Source organism: Pristiophorus japonicus, chromosome 11 (assembly GCF_044704955.1).
Source record: "Pristiophorus japonicus isolate sPriJap1 chromosome 11, sPriJap1.hap1, whole genome shotgun sequence".
Classification (NCBI taxonomy): Eukaryota; Metazoa; Chordata; class Chondrichthyes; family Pristiophoridae; genus Pristiophorus; species Pristiophorus japonicus.
The window spans coordinates 111,665,119-111,687,802 of record NC_091987.1 but is presented as its reverse complement, the minus strand read 5'-3'; positions in this window follow the sequence as shown (position 1 = coordinate 111,687,802).

The following is a 22,684-nucleotide window of genomic DNA, read 5'->3' as shown; positions in this document are numbered from 1 at the left end:
GGCAGCGTGGCGGTGTACCATTGTAAGGTATAGCGCGAACTGGTGCAGGAGGGCGACAGCAGCGAAGAGGGACTTGCAATAACATGGTTGCTGAATAACAACTGTGCATACCACATGGTTTTTATTGTTATTATAGCAGTAGTCCACTCGGTGGAGTAGTCCACTAGAGGGCTATATTACAAATCTCCCATCTTATTGAAGTTAATCATAACAAAATAATCATTATACATAACGTATCTTATCATTTGACTTAGGTACAACCTCAATGGGTGTAGCCCAATTACTCAGATCTACCTTAGAGATAATGTTCTCAGTTTCTAGTCTTTTGAGTTCTTGCTCAACTTTCTCCTTGAGCACATATGGTACGGGACGTGGCTTGCAGTAAACTGGTCTAGCGTCTTTCTGCACGCTGGCACACGCCTTGAAGTCTTGAACCAGACTGCCTGTTTTGTGGAACATCTTCGGATACTGCTTGATGACATCATCTTTCGATGCAAATTTTGCTTCCACACAAAAAATCTCATTCCAATCCAGCTTTAGTAATCCCAACCAATTTCTACCTATCAACGCAGGCTTGTCTCCTGCCACTACTATGAGAGGCAAGCTCTGATACTGATCCTTGTATTTCACCGGTATAGTGACACTCCCTACTACAGGGATTAGCTCTCCTGAGTAGCCTCGCAGCTCTATCTTTAATTTCTCTAATTGAAAATCACGCAACTTGCTTGATGTAGCGATCCCAGTACTATGCTCACTGATGCACCAGTGTCAATTTCCATGGATACCCTGGTTCTTGCGACGTCTACTTGGATGACGATACTTCGCGTAGATACCTTCATGCTCCTTATGATGTGTATCTCCAGAACCTCCTCTTCCTGCTGCTTCTCTTCGGCGCTCTGCCGTGTCTGGCGATTTCTATTTCTAGCATTGCCAGTCGGTTTACTCTTCCGTCGGCATGCCTTTGCAAGATGCCCAGTTTTCTTGCAGTAGAAACACTCTGCCTTCACATATGAACAGCTTTGAGCGAGGTTTTGTCCCAGACACTGATAGCACGACTTCAAATGCACTGTTACCTTGACCAGTTGCTGAGGTCTTGGGGCCCAACTGCCTTTTAATTTTAGCCTGCACCCGATTCACCTCGGATGTCTGACGACAGGAAATGGCGCGAAATTCTCGGGAATCTTGGGCCGATTGGGCAGTTCTTAAAAAAAAAAATGGGCGATAATTACTAAAATTTACACTGTGGCTGCGGGTAGAACCGAGGAGGAGAAAAACACAAAAAATATTTTTTCAAAAAACATAAAATAAAAAATCAGAAAAACATTCTCATGACCCTTTTCACTTAAATCACTGCAAGAAAATGTTAAAATAATTCGTGAAAACCCATTTACTTACCTTTTTTTGCAGGGCTACTTACCTACCGCCCAGCACCGCCCAGCTCCGCTGCTTCTCGTGACAGTTTTTTTTCAACTCACCTACGGGTCACCGCTGAGCCAAAAATCGGGCAATGGTGGTCTATGGGCGGTGTACGCCAGTGGTCCACTCCCCGGCGGTATTTCAAAACTGCCAGCGGAACTCAGCTGTGGAATTTTTCGCCAACCCGGTTCTCGCCCAAAACGAACAATATCGCCGAGAAACTGGGCGGCGATGCAGTGAAAATTCTAGCCCTATATAGAAACCAAATGATATCGCAAAATACTTTAATAGTATAATCGTTAAAAACAATCTACAAGAAGGTTAGAACATCCTTCTTAGAACATATTTATATGGAATTTGATGACTGTCACTAATAAGGCTGATGGAAGTAAATTTTTCAATTGGATTTGTGCTAACTATCTCACAGGGCATTAAAAATATTGAAATCACCCAATTTTTCACATCGGGTTTTTCCTGCTTTTCAAATATCTTGAACAAAGGAACTTTATTGTAATGAAAAGCTTTTTGGTATATCTATTACATACATTTTCTTGAGCATGGATGTGCCTTGATTGTAAAACGTACTACTTATCAGATTATGACTACAAAATACTATAGAGAGACACAAAGATGACAATTATACAAGTATGTGAGAAGCAGAGAGAAAGCAGAAGACTGCAAGAAAGGAAGACAAACCGAAAGAGAGAGGGAGGTAGAATCAGAGTGTGAGAAGAGCAGGAAGGCAGTTTAGGAAGAGTGAGGCAATATTTTTGTCTATGAGCAAAACCAGGGAGGTCAGTTCATAAAATACCAATATTTTGTACTAAAAAGGGGAGGCAGCGCATATAGGAAGTAACAATACAGAGAAACAAAGGGCATGTCATATATCATTATTATAGGAAGATGACATATGAGGAGAGATTGGATCAACTGGGCCTTTATACACTGGAGTTTAGAAGGATGAGAGGGGATCTCATAGAAACTTACAAGATTCTGACGGGACTGGACAGGCTAGATGCAGGAAGAATGTTCCCGATGATGGGGAAGTCCAGAAACAGGGGACACAGTCTTAGGATAAGGGGTAGGCTACTTAGGACTGAGATGCGGAGAAACTTCTTCACTCAGAGAGTTGTTAACCTGTGGAATTCCCTACCACTGAGAGTTGTTGATGCCAGTTCATTGGATATATTCAAGAGGGAGTTCGGTATAGCCCTTACGGCTAAAGGGATCAAGGGGTATGGAGAGAAAGCAGGAAAGGGGTACTGAGGGAATGATCAGCCATGATCTTATTGAATGGTGGTGCAGACTCTAAGGGCCGAATGGCCTACTCTTGCACCTATTTTCTATGTTTCTATGTTTCTATGAACATAAATGATTTGATGAATACTAGGGTACTTCTTTGTTGCCTGCAAAATAAGTTATTAGTCAATATCTATTCTGAGAGAAGCTTACTTAGAGTTAACAATTTCATTTTTATAAATTGGCTTAACCTTTTAGTATTCATAACGTACGCATAGCTCTGCAGCTTTGCTTTTGGTTTGCATGCAGAATTGCTGTTAGCTGTCAGCATTTGAACGTGTTCCATGGGCAAGCATTGGCAAATTTTAAGAAGAATACATTTGCACATTTGCATTTGGATGGAAATGCTGGCATGAAAATGCTGGCATGAAAAGTATGAGTTATATCGATTGTGTTCAAGCATGAATTATAATGCTGCATGGCTATATACTTCAAATGTGTATTGATATGATTCAAGTCCTCTCCCCAGTCATTTTATTCATGTTCACTACAGCACATCACACTTCAAAAGAAAGATAATTACAACCACATTGCAAAAGATTTTTTATCTACAATCAGATTGATTTGCCAATAGAATTACTTAATTAAGCAAGGAAGAAGACAGGAAAGTCATTAAATGGTAAAATCTAGTAAGAGGTCTGGAAACAGGATTATCTAAATAAACCAGTTTGACAAGCTCCATTGCAATTCTTCCTGAGGATCTTAAGATGAAAGATTCTTAGAAAGAAGTATGTAACCTTGTTCCTCAGCAAAAATAGACGACAATCTATGGAGAAATCATGGTATCACAATCTTAGAGATTAGTATATCCATAGCAACATGGCTCAACTACATAACACATGAAGTGTTCCAGGATTTTTTATGTCCTCATCAAGGTGAGTTGCTAGGAATCGGAATACTCTGCATTTAAGGAACAGTATCAGCAACAACCACTCACAGATCAGGTATAGCACAGTCAGACAGATTAAAGATCCCTCTATATTGCAGTAACAATACTCATCAGCCTCAAAAAAAAGAAAGACTTGTATTTATATAGCGCTTTTCACAACCTCAGGACTTCCCAAAGCATTTTGCAACCAATGAAATAATTTTGAAGTGTAGTCACTGTTTATAATGTCGGAAGCACAGCAGCCAGCTTGCGCACAACGAGGTCCCACAAACAGCAATGAGACACTGATCAGATAATCTAGTTTAGTGCTGTTGGTTAAAAAGAAAAAGAAAGAGTTAGATTTATATAGCGCCTTGCATGACCACCAGACGTCTCAAAGCGCTTTACAGCCAATGAAATACATTTGAAGTGTAGTCACTGTTGTAATGTGGGAAACGCGGCAGCCGATTTGCGCACAGCAAATTCCCACAAACAGCAATATGATAATGACCAGATAATCTGTTTTTTTTTGTTATGTTGATTGAGGGATAAATATTGGCCAGGATACCAGGGAGAGCTCCCTGCTCTTCTTCGAAATAGTGCCATGGGATCTTTTACCTCCACCTGAGAGGGCAGACAGGGCTTCTGTTTAACATCTCATCTGAAAGACAGCACTTCTGAAAGTGCAGCACTCGCTCAATACAGGACTGGAATCGTCAGCCTGGATTTTATGCTTAAGTCTCTGGAGTGGGACTCATTAGTTTGAGATACTAACGAATTTTGTTAATATCTTGTATGACTTGAACAAAATAATCACGAACTATCATCCTGCATTCCCCTTCTGAACCTGGCCAAAGCTTACCCTCATAGTTTTCTATTTAAAACCTCACTGATTATACAGTTTTTTGGTAGAGCTATCTGTCAGTGAGTGTTTCTAACTCTGTTTTCATCTCAGTGTTCATAACCAGAAGAGAAAGCCTGCTAGACAGCCCACTGAATGCCCAAGATCAGAGACCTGCCAATACAATGGGCGCGAGGTATTTACTGATTACTAAGACAGGCTAATAAATTCCTCTTTATTTACAATCCTTTATCCAGTGTGTTTTTTTATAATGAAAAAGGTTGTGTGAATACTTTTTGCTTTAAAATGCCACATTTAAAAGTGCCTATTCTTCTAAATCCTTTCTGTGGAAGAATGGGCAAGAATTCCTAAAATGCGTCACCAATAGGTATTGGTGCAAAGTGCCTGAGTGTGCAAAAGCTGAAAATATGGAGGAGAAGGCTGTCTAAATTCTACAGATTATCCAAATTAGGGCATCCTAGGAGAAAGTTTAGGAGCACTCCAGACATCAGCAAAAACATAAATCAATATAAATGCAAACAAACAAATGAGACTAGACTGCTAAAAAAAAAGCTGACAATCAAGGAAGTATCCAATTGGAACAGAGAGCTTGAAATCTGATACAAGGCATGCAATTACAACTCAGTAGGCCACTGATAAGAACATAAGAACATAAAAAATAGGAGCAGGAGTAGGCCATTCGGCCCCTCAAGCCTGTTCCACCATTCAATCCTACCTCAACTCCACTTTCCTGCACTATCCCCATATCCCTTGATTCCCTTAATATTCAAAAATCTATCGCTCTCTGTGTAAAATATACCCCTCTGGGGTAGAGAATTCCAAAGATTCACCATCCTCTGAGTGAAGTAATTTCTCCTTCTCAGTCCTAAATGGCCGACCCCTTATTCTGAGACTGTGACCCCTGGTTCTAGACTCCCCAGCCAGGGGAAACATCCTCCCTGCATTTACCCTCTCAAGCCCTGTAAGAATTTTGTTTGTTTCAATGAGATCACCTCTCATTTTTCTAAACTCTAGAGAATATAGGGCTAGTCTACTCAATCTCTCCTCATAGGACAATCCCTCCATCCCAGGAATTAGTCTGGTGAACCTTTGTTGCACTCCATCTATAGCAAGTATATCCTTCCTTAGGTAAGGAGACCAAAACTGTACACAATACTCCAGGTGTGGTCTCGAGGGGCCAAATGGCCTACTCCTGCTCCTATTTCTTATGTTCTTATGTTCTTATCAGTGGCCTACTGAATTGTGATTGCATGCCTTGTATCAGATTTCAAGCTCTCTGTTCCAATAGGATCCTTCCTTGATTGTCAGCTTCCTTTAGCAGTATAGTCTCATTTGTTTGTTTGCATTTATATTGAGTTCTGTTTTTGCTGATGCCTGGAATGCTTCTCAACTTTCTCCTCGGATGCCCTGATTTGGATAATCTGTAGAATTTAGACAACATCCTCCTCCACATTTTCAACTTTTGCACACTCAGGCACTTCACACCAAGACTTAGAATTGCAGTAAGACATCTTTACGATTATATTCTAATCTGCTTATAATAAAGGGTAACATACCATTTGCTTTCTTAATTGCTTGCTGTCCCTGCATGTTAACTTTCAGTGATTCATGCACAAGGACACCCAGGTCCCTCTGAACACCAACATTTCCCAATCTCTCACCATTTAAAAAATATTCTGCTTTTCTACTTTTCCTACCAAAGTGGATAACTTCACATTTCTCCACATTATATTCCATTTGCCATGTTCGTGTGCAGGATTCACAAAATTCTGGGACCCCCCTACTCAATGGATATGTGTCACGAATTTAAAAGGGAATTGTGTTAGATTTTTGGAGGAGAAATGTGGACAGAAATATCTCACTATTAGGTGCCTTTGGACTAAACTAGGGCCTTTTAGATTGAGTTTGGACATTTTAAATTGTATGCTGGGTCTGCATAGGGAAATGGGATCCTTATAGGGCTGCTAACCCACCTGGGAGGCAGGCCCCAGGGAGACATTAGCAGTCTAACAAAAGCCCACTTACCAGGGACCCAGATACATACATATTTTAATAGTTCTTAAAACGGCTGTACAGAAAAACCCTGGCATCAGCAAAACACACAATGAACAGTATCAAGACCTGATTACATTCTAACAGCACCATTCGAAAACCCCATCAACACCTTTGGGAATCTTGTATCATGCTAATGCTCAATCAGCCCACCAAAATTCTCACAAAGGGATCACATTAGAGTTGATCAGCCTGCCTAAATCATAGAAACATAGAAACATAGAAAATAGGTGCAGGAGTAGGCCATTCGGCCCTTCTAGCCTGCACCGCCATTCAATGAGTTCACAAAATGCTGGAAATCGCACACAAGCGTCATCAAAAATCAATTGTGCACCCGAATTTTGGCGCGAAAGTTTAAGCAGCCTCTCAGGTATAACTAGGGGCCTTGCTAGTAGCTTGTGTGGTGACTTTTGGGCTGAGGAAACACTTTTGAAGAAACGTACCTGAGAACACTCTGGAAAAGCACTTGAACTCTGGGCTCTTTGACTCTGGCTTTGAAACATCTAATTTGCCACATGAGGTTACAGCAATGCAACAAGAAAAACCTAACAAGAAGCCTCAGAGTCACTGAAAAACCAACAATCATCCAGCGCTGACTCAAGGAAAAAAACTTATTTCCCATCAAAACGTCGACCAGTGCTAATACCGAAGACACTGCAACCAGCCAAAGAATCCACAAGATTGAGGAGAGAGAAAGCAGTGTGCAACTGGTCTAAACTGTGGAGAAATCCTTTGGTGAGCATAGTCCCTGCAATTTCAGAGCCTAACTTAGTTAGTGTAGTAGCGGGAGGTGTTTTTTTTCTACTGCATAACCTCTGTACCCGTTGCGAAGACGTTTTCCCCCTTTTTCTGTACATTTTGTTATATGCTATTAAGTTAATTAGTGTGGTGTGCTATTTTCTAAATAAAATATTTGTTCTTGCACCAAACAGTTGTCTGTCAACATCTATCACATCCCCTAAATAATTCCAAGCCCTAGAACCAGGGAGTGGCACGATTCGAACAGTCAAGGTCAAAAAAGACTGCCAAACCAACCACCCCCTACACTTGTCCACTTAGCCCGTTGATATCCCCTTGAAGCCTCTTTGTATCCTCCTCACAACTTACATTTCCACCTAGCTTTGTATCATCAGCAAACTTGGATATATTACATCTGGTCCCCTCATCCAAATCATTGATATATATTGTGAACAGTTGGGGCTCACTAGTTACAGCCTGCCAACCCAAAAATGACCCGTTTATTCCTACTCTCTGTTTTCAGTAACCAATCCTCAATCCATACAAAAGCAAAATATTGCAGAAACTGGAAATCTGAAATAAAAACAGAAAATGCTGGAAATACTCAGCAGGTCAGGCAGCATCTGTGGCGAGAGAAACAGAGTAAACATTTCGGGTCGATGACCTTTTGTCAATTCTGATGCTGAGTATTTCCAGCATTTTCTGTTTTTATTTCAGTAGGCCAATGGTCATGTTTAGAGCTGGAAGATCTGGAAAGGAAAAGGTTTCTCTGATGAGACAAACACCCTGGGGAATGTTTATCTGAAAAAACATCAAAAATTTAAATCGAAGTATGGATTGTTACATAGTGCTGGCTCCGCGAGGGAGAATTTATAAGGTTTCTTTCTAGATATTTTGCCTCTGAACAGAATATTTAACACCGATTTTAAATGCAGGTCAATTTTTGATGAGTGAGTATTTTTCAGTTGAAATCTCAACCACTTAAGCCGAAAATATGCCCGAGATATTTTAACTCCTGGGCCTCATTATAATCTCACCAGTTTCTCACTGAATTAGCCGACCCAACTGAAAATCTGCCCTCTTCTGGAGAGAATTTTCTGGAATGTCAGCCAGGACAGCAGGAATGCAGCTCTTGAAGAGAGATTGCATTCCCTTGTAGCTTCTTTTCTTTCCAAGTTGCTGGAAGAAGAATCTTCTCTGAAATGAGAGCAAGGTACCAAGATTCTCAGAAGCTTCTCTGGGGGTGCTATGGAAGAGGTGACGATGAGAAGAGAGAACTCCTTCTCTCCAGCAGTGCGAGAAAGTTTATCAAACACTCGGTCCACCAGGCATGGAGTGAGGTTGCAGAGGTCATCATTTCCAGGAGTGTTACCCCCAGGACCTGGATACAATGCAGTAAGCATTTCAATGCTCTCACTTGAGCAGCAAGGGTGTGCATTGCTCTTTGTTTAGTTCTCTCTCTCTCTACAACATACAGCAGCAGTTCTTCACTCCTCTCCCCCAGAACACTCAACAATTTTCTTCCCTCCATCATTTCCTTCACCACCCAGAAAACCGTAGACTAGGCCACCTCTCATTCTCATTCCAAACACACTCATCTCTTCCTTCCTTGAGAGTATATGCTGACACAGAATTAACAGCACAGAAACAGACCCAAAAGGTCTGTGCTGGTGCTTATGCTCCACACGAGCCTCCTCATCCTATCAACATATCCTTCTATTCCTTTCTCCCTCAGTGTATCTACCCTCTCCTTAAAGGCATTTATGTTAATCATCACAACCACTCCATGTGGTAACGAGTTTCACATTCTCACCATGAGCGAGGAAAATCTGCAGGGTTATGGGGAAAGAACGGGGGAGTGGGACTAACTGGATAACTCTTTCAAAGAGCCGGCACAGGCACGATGGGCCAAATAGCCTCCTTCTGTGTTGTAAGTTTCTATAATTCTATGAATATGGGAAGAAAAAAACAAGAATAGTACAAGTCCTAAGCTTGGAGAAGACCTTAAATGGGCTTCAACGTGTCCCACTCTCTGCATAGTCTCAAGCCCCAGGGTGTATTCAAGTGAATGTTATGATATAAAGTTCTTTGGCACTCTTTCATGAAGGTTAGCTCCCTCCTGTTGTGTGCTGCCTCGACCTGTCAATGGAGAAGTTGTTTTGCGATGTAAGGTAGAAGAGCACATACCGTGACATCCAAGTGTCCATGCTGCACCCCAGTATGTGTGAGTATGTGAACATGTATTATGAAGCTAGTTTAGTTAGTTGAAATGGAGAAAATATCATAGGCGAAAAGAAAAAGAAAAGAAAGAGGCTTTTGAGGTTGTCAGAGATAAAAAGATTGTAGAAGAGGCAAGAGGTATCAAAAAATAATTAAATGAGAAATTGAAGGAAAAGAGTAAGCATCAATGTTCCAAAAAATTTGGAATCAGGATTGAGTGGTGTCCCTTTGTTTTAAAAGCCTGAATCAGCATTGCTAGAAAGTTTTAAGCTAGTTAAGTAATTTTTTGGGGGCCAAGTTTAAGGAGGAAGTGTGTTGTGTCCTTTTTGATTTATAAATCAATGAGCATAAGGGAAATATAGCTCAGTGTACATCTTTCAGTCATCCATTTTATATCAACATTATTGATTTGAAAATCATAAAGTTCTTAGAGGGCTTGTCAGGGTAGATGCTGAGAGGTTGTTTCCCCTGGCTGGAGAATCTAGAACTAGGGGCCATAGCCTCAGGATAAGTGGTCGGCCATTTAGGACAGAGATGAGAAGAAATTTCTTCACTCAGAGGGTTCTGAATCTTTGGCATTCTTTACCCCAGAGGGTTGTCGATGTTCAGTCGTTGAGGATATTCAAGGCTGAGATTGATAGATTTTCGACACTAAGGAAATTAAGGAATATGGGAATAGGGTGGGAAAGTGAAGTTGATGTGCAAGTTCAGCCATGATCTTATTGAATGGCTTGATGGGCCATATGGGCTACTCCTGTTCTTATTTCTTGTGTTCTTGTGAAATCTGTGTCTTGATTCAAAAAGAGTACTTATCCAGTTCACCATCCGTAAAAGAGGAGAATTCATGTGGCAGACATGATACATTCCAGCAGTCAGTGTGCATAGTCTCTTTGGTATGATTTCTGGATCATCCTGCCATTTATCCGGATACAAGACAGAATAAAAATGCACTCCAGATTATAGAGGATGTGAGATCCACTAATGAAAACAACCAGTGACACCAATATTGGAGAAAACTATTCAGCAGACAAATCCAAAAAGCCGTGACAATTCCTTATAACTAATAATAAATAGTGTACACCATTTTAGTAACTTTTTAAAAGAAATTCCTATCACCTAATGGATTCCACCATTGCTCCCTCCAGAGTCAAGCTAATAAACGATAATTAAAAGAATTATGTCTATGTATTTTTCTGTGTTTATTTATTTTTGCTTATCTTTTTCCTCTCCGGAGAGCATTGACTCCTGCCGTACAAGTCTACAGGTACTGATACCTTGAATTTGAGCAGGACATTCAGCTGTGGAAGGGGCACTATGACCAAGTCTGATCCAGTCCTCCCCCACTATTGTTATTTTCATTTTCCAGCAAGGATAGCAATCAGGAATGGGAACTCTGGCTGATTTCTCCCTCTACAGTCTAAGGGCAATGAGATCAATTGTACTTGCCCTCTGGGGTAAAGAATGCTAACGATTCACAGTGAAAGCAGCACAAACTGGGAATCAAATCCAGGACCTCCTGATCTGAATGGAGCAGCTACACATTGCATTTACTAAGGGAGTTTTTGTCCTTTTTTAAAGATTAAAATAACATTAGTTATATTTTAAATCTGCAATACCTCTATTCATGAGCCTCACAAACCCCTTACTTCTTCCGTAATTGCTTTCAGCGCAATTAAGAACATTGGAACACAAGAAAATCTGAATGAGATGAAGCCGATTGGCAGTTAAAACTTGGTTCTTCCAACAAACTATGGTCATGTTTTGAGATTTAGATTGTTGTTGTGGTGGCATATACATGGGGGATATCAAGGTGCTTGCCAAGGACAGCTATCAACATCAGGGTGTTTGATTGGGAGGCTGAGAGGAAGCATCTTTGAATATCTTTCTTAAGACCCACTCTCATATGGAGGCAAAGTCCCTTTCTAATTTTCTGCTTTGTCCTGATTATTGTTTTAACACCTTACTATCATTTTGTATATTTCCCAATCTTTCTTAATTTACACAGTTGAAAACGCTTTTCTCAAAATATTTATTTCAACCACCCTGCTAAACAACCGAGGACCAAAAAATCGATATTGGGTTAAAAATTTGTATGTGTTGTGTCTGTTTTTCAGGTGTAAGACAGGCACAAAGAACACCAATTCAGCAGCGGGATGGTTTGTGCCCAATCTGTGCAGGCGTTGGTCCTCTTGCTAAATTCATGGGGCTCTTTTTTCAGGCGCCCTGGGCAGACACCTCAAACAGGCGTCAGACCCCTTCAATATGTAAATAAGTTATATAACGGCTGTTAAAAGGACTCCTGTTCAAAATTCGTTGGGAAGGAGCAAGGCAGTTATTGGGCCTGCCTTGCTCAGGATCCTTAAGTGGCCTCCAGCATAAGGTAATAATATTGTTTTTGTGAAAACAACCCTTCCTGTGGAGCCAGACGGAGCAGGTGGCCTGACGCTGATGTCTTTGCTTGGATGAGCTGCCTGCGGACCACTGACCAGCCCTGGTAACTTGTGCCGAGTATGTTGATGAGACCCGAGGACCAATCTCGGCTTGGGCGCATGCTGGTCGTATCATGCCGAGTGCAAAAACGGGCCCAGACTAATTGACGGACCATTATCTTCCGACATCTTTGTATTATTTGCACTATTCAAGTGTATTCTTTTATTTCTTCTCCAGCTCTTCTTAAAATAAGCTCTCCTAAATCTGCTACAATGATGTCATTATCCCTTGTTTAAGCGCCAATGTGGAAACGAATAGCATTATGATCTCGAGCACTTAAGTGCTCTGCAGGCTTCAAACATTCCAACATCTCAGGATCACGACTAAATTCTAAATAAAGAACAGTCTCTTCACTAGTACTCTTTTTAGCAAACTGCATCAAGAAGCAGTCCTGCACTAATTCCATCAGATCTCTTTCAAAAGTATTCCACATGACCATTCACGATGTGGGTAATTAAAATCACCTATAGTTATCCAGCCCTCATATTGTAATGAAATATACAGAGATTTTTTATCTGTACTTGGCTACAAAATATGACAATCGGCTGATAGCAAAATTAATATGACTTCTAATATAAAGTATAAAACAGCTATTCAATAAATTTGTGACAGTGAGTTACAGGATTCGACCAAAATTAAATATAACTGTTATTGTGGAACATATTCTCAGAAACAGTAATCAGACTTCCTATTGTGTTCCTAACACAGATGAGATTGCACACAGGGAGGTTAAAGTCACAGTAACCTCAGTCTTTATTAAGACACTCCAGAGTGAGGAACAGGCCTTAGAGGCCGGCTAAAATGCAGTGCTCCCAAGGGATACTGGGTTCCCTTGGGACTTCATGCGCTCCCTGATGGCAGAACATGGGAATGCATGCTTTACAGAGACACAACATCACTCCCCCGCAAAGTCAAAGTGAAAACTATTTACAAGGTGAGGCGGTCGGGAGCCTTTCTTTCCCTGGTGGACCGCCGCGATACAAATGTCTGTTCTGGTGTGTTGGCTGTGCCCTCGCTGGGCTGGCGTGTTGTTGGCCCTGCAGGGCTGCTGGGTGAGCCTGGCCTTGCTGGGCTTTGGGCGTGATGGGTTCGATTTCCTGGTCCGGGGTGGTGTCGTTGATCCTTTGGGTGTGTGTTGTGGGCTCGAAAAAGGTGGTGTCTGCTGTGGTTGTTCAGGGCAGTCTGTGAACCACAGCCTCGTTTGGTCAGGGTGCTTGCTGCAAATTTGTCCATTGTCTAGTTTAACTACAAACACCCTACTCCCTTCTTTAGCTATCACCGTGCCCGCGATACACTTAGGACCATGTCCATAGTTTAGCACATACACAGCATCATTCAGATCAATTTCCCGTGACACAGTGAGGCGACCATCGTTTACATTTTGTTGCTGCCGGCTGCTCTCTACCTGATCATGTAGGTTGGGGTGGACCAGCGAGAGTCTGGTTTTAAGTGTCCTTTTCATGAGTAGCTCAGCCGGGGGCACCCCTGTGAGCGAGTGGGTTCTCATGCGGTAGCTGAGCAGTGCTCGGGACAGGCGGGTTTGGAGTGAGCCTTCTGTGACTCGTTTGAGGCTCTGTTTGATTGTTTGTACTGCCAGCTCTGCCTGCCCATTGGAGGCTGGTTAAGCGGGGCCGAGGTGACATGTTTGATCCCATTGCGGGTCATGAATTCTTTAACTTCGACACTGGTGAAACATGGCCCGTTGTCACTGACCAGTATGTCAGGCAGGCCGTGGGTGGCAAACATGGCCCTCAGGCTTTCAATGGTGGCAGTGGCGGTGCTTCCTGACATTATTTCACATTCAATCCATTTTGAAAAAGCATCCACCACCACCATTTTACCGAGAAACGGACCCATATAGTCGACATTGATCCTCGACCATGGTCTGGAGGGCCAGGACCACAAACTTAGTGGTGCCTCTCTGGGCGCGTTGCTCAAATGAGCACACATGCTGCCTTGCCGTACACAGGACTCTTAAGTCAAATTCGATACTGGGCCACCACGCGTGGGATCTGGCTATCGCTTTCATCATTACTATACCCGGGTGTGTGCTGTGGAGATCCGAGATGAACGTCTCCCTGCCCTTTTTGGGTAGCACTACGCGTTACCCCACAGCCTGAATGGACAGCTCATCCAGTTGCCGCTGGAACAGCTTGATTAGCTCTTGCATTTCAACGGGGATGCTGGCCCAGCTCCCATGCAGTACACAGTTTTTTTACTAGGGACAGCAGAGGATCTTGGCTGGTCCAAGTTCTAAACTGGTGGGCCGTGACAAGTGATTTATCAATTTCAAACGTTTCCATGACCATCAACAAGTCTGCGGGCTGTGCCACCATCAACAAGTTTGCAGGCTGCACCATTTCTACCCCCGTGGTGGGAAATGGCAGCCGACTGAGAGCATCCGCACAGTTCTCGGTGCCTGGCCTGCGACGGATGGTATAGTTATACGCTGATAGCACGAGTGCCCACCTTTGTATGCGGGCTGAGGCATTAGTATTTATCCTCTTGTTTTCAGTGAACAGGGATACGAGTGGCTTGTGATCGGTTTCTAGCTCAAATTTGAGGCCAAACAAGTACTGATGCATTTTCTTTACCCCGAACGCTAATGCCTCTTTCTCAATCATGCTGTAGGCCCTCTTGGCCTTAGACAAGCTCCTGGGGGCATCGGCGAAAGGTTGCAACTTCCCCCCAACGTTAGCTTGTTGTAATACACACCCGATTCCGTACGACGACGCATCACATGCTAGCACAAGTCTTTTACACGGGTTATACAATACAAGCAGCTTGTTTGAGCATAAAATGTTTCTGGCTTTCTCAAAAGCAATTACTTGTTTCTCACCTTTACGCAATAACACATGTAGGGACTCCAAGAGGGTGCTTAACCCCGGTAGGAAGTTACCAAAATAGTTGAGGAGTCCCAGGAACGACTGCAGCTCCGTGACGTTCTGTGACCTGGGCACGTTCCTGATAGCCTCTGTCTTGGTGTCTGTGGGCCAAATGCCATCCGCCACGATCTTTCTCCCCAAATTCTCCACTTCTGAAGACGCATTTTGACCTCTTCAGTCGCAGCCCTACACGATCCAGTCGCTGGAGGACCTCCTCCAGGTTTTGTAGGTGCTCGACTGTGTCCTGACCCGTGACCAATATATCATCCTGAAAAACCACCATGCGTGTTACTGATTTGAGTAGGCTCTCCATGTTTCTCTGGAAGATCGCTGCAGCCGACCGAATTCCAAACGGGCATCTGTTGTAGATGAACAGTCCCTTGTGCGTGTTGATGCAGTTGAGGCACTTTGAAGACTCCTCCAGCTCCTGTGTCATGTAGGCCGAAGTCAGGTCGAGCTTGGTGAACGTCTTGCCTCCTGCCAGCGTCGCAAATAGGTCGTCTGCCTTAGGTAGCGGGTATTGGTCCTGTAGCAAAAAACGCTTAATAGTTACTTTATAATCGCCACAAATCCTGACCGTGCCATCACTTTTGAGTACTGGAACAATCGGGCTGGCCCACTCGCTGAATTCCACTGGGGAGATGATGCCCTCGCATTGCAGCCTTACCAACTCGATTTCCACTCTCACCCTCATCATGTGAGATACCACTCATGCCTTGTGGTGAATGGGTCGTGCCTCTGGGACTAAGTGGATCTGCACCTTCGCCCCAGAAAAGTTTCCAATGCCTGGCTCAAAAAAGGAAGGAAATTTGTTAAGAACCTGGGAACATGAGGCCTCATCGACATGTGATAGCGCTCGGATGTCATACCAATTCCAGCGGATTTTGCCCAACCAGCTCCTTGCAAGCTGTGTGGGGCCATCACCCGGGACAATCCAGAGTGGCAATTCATGCACCGTGCCCTCTTGGTGACCTTGACCATGGCACTGCCCATGACAGTGATAAGCTCTTTGGTGTACGTTCTCAGTTTCGTGTGGATGGGGCTCAGGGCTGGTCTGAGTGCCTTGTTGCACGACAGTCTCTCAATCATCTTTTTACTCATGATGGATTGGCTAGCGCCAGTGTCCAGTTCCATGGCTATGGGTAAGCCAATCAATTTTACATTTAGCATTATAGGTGGATATTTCATCGAAAATGTTTGCACCCCGTGTACTTCAGCATCTGCCTTCTCTCTCTGAGGATCAAAATTGCTTTGATCCACCATGGACCAATCTTCCTCTGCCACGTGGTGGTTAGCAGGTTTTGCAGAGCTTGCAGCTCGTCTGCAAACTCGTTTGAGGTGCCCCATTGTTCCACAGCTCTTGCAAAAATACCCTTTGAAGCAGCATGAATAGGCAGAATGAAAGCCTCCATGACGCCAACATGTGTGAATTGCCTTGCATTCATCCTTTGTTGGAGACTCTCAGTCATCTGGGCCACCTGAGGCCTGCTGGCAGTTGCAGACTCGTGGTTTCTGCCTTATACATTTCAGCTCGCAAACAGTTCCAGTTAATTTATGAACATTGCTAGCACTTGTGTGCTGAGAGATTTGTTTGGTGTTATCACTGGTGGACATAAACGCCTGTGCTATTGCAATGGCCTTACTGAGGGTCGGTGTCTCTACAGTCAAAAGTTTTCGTAGGATGGCCTCATGGCCAATGCCCAGTACAAAAAAGTCTCTGAGCATTTGCTCCAGGTAGCCATCAAACTCACATTGTCCTGCAAGTCGCCTTAGCTCGGCGACATAGCTCGCCACTTCCTGACCTTCAGATCGCTGGCACGTGTAGAACCGAGACCTCGCCATCAGCATGCTTTCCCTCGTGTATACAGCTCCTCATATGACTTATCTGTGGGTTTCGCCAGAGCCAGAAGATTCTTCATGAGGCTATAGGTCGGTGCCCCGCAGACCGTGAGGAGGACCGCTCTCCTTTTTGCAGCGCTTCCTTCTCCGTCCAGCTCGTTAGCTACAAAGTACTGGTCTAGTCGTTTGACATAGGCTCTCCAGTCCTCACCCTCCAAGAACTTCTCCAGGATGCCCACAGTTTGCTGCATCTTTGCGTTGGATTCATATACTCGTCGCCAGTTATTGTGTTCCGAACACTGATCAGGGAGTTTAAAGTAACAGTGACCTCAGTCTTTATTGAGACACTTCTGAGTGAGGAACAGGCTTTCAGGGCCGGCTTATATGCAGTGCTCCCAAGGGATGCTGGGATCCCTTGGGACTTCAGGGGATGCGCTCCCTGGTGCCGGAACATGGGAGTGCATGCTTTATGGATACACAACACTTCCTACCTTTTCCAATGGTTTATTTTATGTAACCATAATTGTATATTACTTTAATGTGTTAACTCAAAAATAAATACATTCTCAACATATAATTTTTAAGTCAGAAGATGTGAAATTTGTAGTTGGTTACTGCAATGTTAGCTCTTGTTCCCCAGGCTAAATTATAGACTCAAAGCTGCTATGACGCACATTGCATTCTATGCAACTGATTCAGCCAATTCCCTTTGGGGCATAAAAGGATGAAATACATGTGCTTAGAATACCAAAAGGAAATTGTTTTATGCATTTTGTACGGTGAGTAAAGGCAATAAACTGCTGTACAGTGGTTTACCTCTGTCAGCTCTTCCCATGCAGGATAGATTATTTATCTGGAACTTTAAAATGAAGCATGCAATACAAATTTTGGTGGACTGATAGAGTCATAATTTTGTACTGATCAGCACTGCTTAGAAGAATAACTTGCATTTGTATAGCGCCTTTCACAACCTCAGGATGTTCCAAAGCGTCTTACATAGAAACATATATGGAAAATAGGTGCAGGAGCAGGCCATTCGGCCCTTCGAGCCTGCACCACCATTCAATATGATCATGGCTGATCATGCAACCTCAGTACCCTACTTCGGCCTTCTCTCCATACTCCCTGATCCCTTTAGCCGTAAGAGCCACATCTAACTCCCTGTTGAATATGTCCAACAAACTGGACTCAACAACTTTCTGTGGCAGAGAATTCCACAGGTTCACAACTCTCTGGGTGAAAAAGTTTCTCCTCATCTCAGTACAGACAATGAAATATTTTTGAAGTATCGTCACTGTTGTAATGGTTGGAAACATGACAGACAATTTGCACACAGTAAGACCCCCAAAACAGCAAGGTGATAATGACCAGATAATTTGTTTTTAATTGCGTTGATTCAGGGATAAACATTGGCCAGAACACCGGGGATAACTCCCCTGTTCTTCTTCGAAACAGTGCCATGGGATCTTTTACGTCCACCCGAGAGAGCAGAGAGCTCTCGGTTGAAGAACATAAGAATAGGAACAAGAGTAGGCCATTCAGACCCTCGAGCCTGCTCCACCATTCAATATCATGGCTGATCTTCTACCTCAACTCCACTTTCCTGCACTATCCAAATATACCCTTTATATCCAAAAATCTATCGCTCTCTGTCTTGAATATACTCAATGACTGAACCTCTATAGCCTCTATGGCAAGTATATCCTTTCTTAGGTAAAGAGACCAAAACTGTACACGATACTCCAGGTGTGGTCTCAGCAGAGCCCTATATAATTGCAGTGAGACATCTTTACTTTTATACTCAAATCCTCTTGTAATAAAGGCCAACATACCATTTGCTTTCTTAATTGCTTGCTGTACCTGCATGTTAACTTTCAGTGATTCATGCACAAGGACACACAGGTGACTCTGAACACCAACATTTCCCAATCTCTCACCACTTAAAAAATACTCTGCCTTTCTATTTTTCCTCCCAAAGTGAATAACTTCACATTTCTCCATATTATATTTCATTTGCCATGTTCTTGCCCATTCACTTAACCTGTCTATGTCCCCTTGAAGCCTCTTTGCATCTTACTCACAACTTACATTCCCACCTTGCTTTGTATCATCAGCAAACTTCGATATATTCGGGAGGGTCGGGGTAAATGGTTCATTCTCTGGTTGGCAACCAGTAACTAGTGGGGTGCTGCCGGGATCAGTGCTGAGACCCCCACTATTTACAATATATATTAACGACTTGGAAGAAGGGACTGAGTGTACCCTAGCCAAGTTTGCTGACGATACAAAGATGGGAGGAAAAGCAATGTGTGAGGAGGACACAAAACATCTGCAAAAGGACATAGATAGGCTAAGTGAGTGGGCAAAAATTTGGCAGATGGAGTATAATGTTGGAAAGTGTAAGGTCATGCACTTTGGCAGAAAAAAATAAAAGAGCAAGTTATTATTTAAATGGAGAAAGATTGCAAAGTGTCGCAGCACAGCGGGACCTGGGGGTACTTGTGCATGAAACACAAAAGGTTAGTATGCAGGTACAGCAGGTGATCAGGAGGCCATTGGTATCTTGGCCTTTATTGCAAAGGGGATGGAGTACAAAAGCTGTCTTGCTACAGCTATATAAGGTATTGGTGTGGCCACACCTGGGATACTGCGTGCAGTTTTGGTTTCCATATTTAAGAAAGGATATACTTGCTTTGGAGGCAGTTCAGAGAAGGTTCACTAGGTTGATTCTGGGGATGAGGGGGTTGACTTATGAGTAGGTTGGGTCTCTACTCATTGGAATTCAGAAGAATGAGAGGTGATCTTATTGAAATGTATAAGATTTTTTCTTCAAAAGGGGGCGTGTCCGGCCACTGACTCCTGATTTCAAAGTTTCCACAGTGAAAACGTACTCCAAACTAACTTAGAATGGAGCAAGTGAAGGTTTTTGTAGAACTGAAAAAACCTGTTCTACACATTAAAAAATCAGGCGCAGGTTACAAATTAGGCGTCCAGAACGAGGTGGGGGGGAGAGGGGGGAAGGGAAGTCATTAAATTCTACAATAAATCCTTATTTATACTTCTACAAATATTATACAAATAAATCCAACCTGAATAAACATTTATAAGCAAAGAAAAGATTAAATAAACCATCTTCCTACCTGTGTGAAAGTGCTTCAGCCACGGAGAATGCTGCAGTTGAGGCGCCCGTTCGTTCCCGCGGGGGGGGAAGGAGGCGCCCGTTCGTTCCCGCGGGGGGGGGGGGGGGGAAGGAGACAGTGAGAAGGCTGCAAGAAACCTCAGTGCTGATGTGCTGATGGCAATGTGCTTTTATTAAAAAATGTTCAAAAATTAAACAGCTACAAAGAACTACAAAAATGGCCGAGTGCCAATGTTTCCTTCACACTGCGCGTGCGCGAACGCTCCAACGCGCACGCGCAGCGTTGCCGGCAGGAAAAAAACTAATTTAAATGGTACCTGCCCCCTCCCACTTACAAAATCGGCGCGAGTGTAGGCTCCGCCCCTCTGGGCGCCGTGCCAAACAGACAAGGAGCTGCAAAGCGCTCCAGAATCGCGCGTTTTTTTTCCAGCGCCGTTTTAGGCACGAAAAACGGGCGCCCAGCTCAGAGGGGCGTCCGTTTTTTATCGTGTGGAAACTTGGGCCCTATGAGGGGGCTTGACAAGGTGGATGCAGAGAGGATGAATACACTGATGGGGGAGACTAGAACTAGAGGACATGATCTTAGAATAAAACAAAGATCCATTTAAAACAGAGATGAGGAGAAATTTCTTCTCTCAGAGGGTTGTAAATCTGTGGAATTCACTGCCTCAGAGAGCTGTGGAAACTGGGACATTGAATAAGTTTAAGACAGAAATAGACAGTTTCTTAAACGATAAGGGGATAAGGGGTTATGGGGAGCGGGTGGGAAATGGAGCTGAGTCCATGATCAGTTCAGCCATGATCTTATTGAATGGTGGAGCAGGCTCGAGGGACCGTATGGCCTACTCCTTTTCCTATTTCTTATGTTCTTATGTTCTTATATTACATTTGGTCCCCTCATCTAATTCATTGATATAGATTGTGAATAGCTTGGGCCAAAGCACCGATCCTTGCGGCACCCCACTAGTTACATCCTGCCAAACCGAAAATGACCCATTTATTCCTACTCTCTGTTTTCTGTCCATTATTCAATCCTCAATCCATGCTAGTATATTAACCCCAATCTCATGAGCCCTAATTTTGTTTAATAACCTCATGTGTGGCACCTTATCGAATGCTTTCTGAAAATCCAAATACACCACATCCATTGGTTGGTTCCCCCTTATCCACCCTGCTCATTACATCCTCAAAAAACGCTAACAGATTTGTTAAACATGATTTCCCTTTCATAAATCTGTGTTGACTCAGCTCAGTCCTATTATTATTTTCTAAGTGCCCTGTTACCACATCCTTAATAATAGATTCTAGCATTTTCCCTACTACTGATGACAGGCTAACTGATCTGTAGTTCCCTGATTTCTTGCTCCCTACTTTCTTAAATAGTGGGGTTACATTTGCTACCCTCCAATCCACGGGAACCGTTCTAGAATCTGTGGAATTTTGGAAGATGACAACCAATGCATCCACTATTTCTATAGCCACCTCTTTCAAAACCCTAGGATATCGGCCATCGGGTCCAGGGGATTTGTTGGCTTTCAGTCCCATTAATTTCTCCAATACTATTTTTTACTAATACTAATTTCTTTCAGTTCCTTATTTTCGTTAGACTCTTAGTTCTCCATTATTTCTAGGAGGCTTTTTGCATCTTCTTCCGTGAACATAGACACAAATGGCTAGACTTTCCACTTTCAGGCTGAGGCCGGAAAAAATTGGCCTTGTTCCAGCGATGCAGGACCTATCGCCCATGCTGATCGCCGCTCAAGGCCCATTTTTTTTTGTGATTTTCCACTCGGCCTTAGCCCAGTGATGTCAAATGGGCAATGTCATTTCTCGCCGATCTCCTGATCGCCCAAAGAAAACGGAAGTGAATGAAAAAAAAGCTTCCCTAGCAACACATTACTGCACATGTGCAGGTTGATTTTTTTTTCAGGTTGATGCTTCTTCCCACGTTTTGAGAGGTCAAGGGTCTTCACACATGCTCAGAAGCTCTGGGTGGGTCTGGGAGGGAGAGAGAGAGAGAGAGAGAGAGAGAGGAGAAAGGAAGCAGGTCAGAAAGTCTTATCCAAATTACAGATAAATTTAAAGAATGGAGGGAGGTGCAGGAAAGAGAAGGGCCAAACCCTTCAGGGAGGAGGCAAATGAGACCATCGTAAATGCTGTCAGCTCCAGGTGGGAGGATCTGACACGGGGTGGGCAGGGGAAACCTTCACCCCGTGCATATTGCAGGAATTGGTCCGAAGTAGCCGACGTAGTCACATCGGCCTCCAATGAAACGCACACACCGGACCAGTGCCGCAAACAGTGGAACAGTCTACTGGCAGCTGCGAGAGTAGTTGAAATTTATATTTATGTATTATTTAATGATCTAAATAGTAACTAGAATCTGCCATGTTATTGGGTTACATTTAAACATAACTAAATTTTACGCAACCCAGCATAAAGTTAAATGTTCACTTGTTCACTTGTCATCATTACTTAACTGTTCCCTTTCCATTCTTTCTGAAATGGTCACTTGTTGGCATGACTGAAATGGTCACTTGTTATCATAACTGAAATGGTCATTTGTTAGCGTGACTGAAATGGTCACTTGTTATCATGACTGAAATGGTCACTTGTTGTCATGACTGAAATGGTCACTTGTTATCATAACTGAAATGGTCATTTGTTAGCGTGACTGAAATGGTCACTTGTTATCATTACTTAAATGGCCACTTGTTCTGCAAAATGTTAATTTCTTCTTCTTGTAACATTTTGTGGATTTTGAGGAAAGTGTGGGTTGGTGTGGGGGGTGGGGGGTTGGAGGGAGTGTGTTGTTCATTAGTTCTTTGTTAATGAAAAAAAACATTTCTACAACTTTTGAACCTTCTCTCTTACGT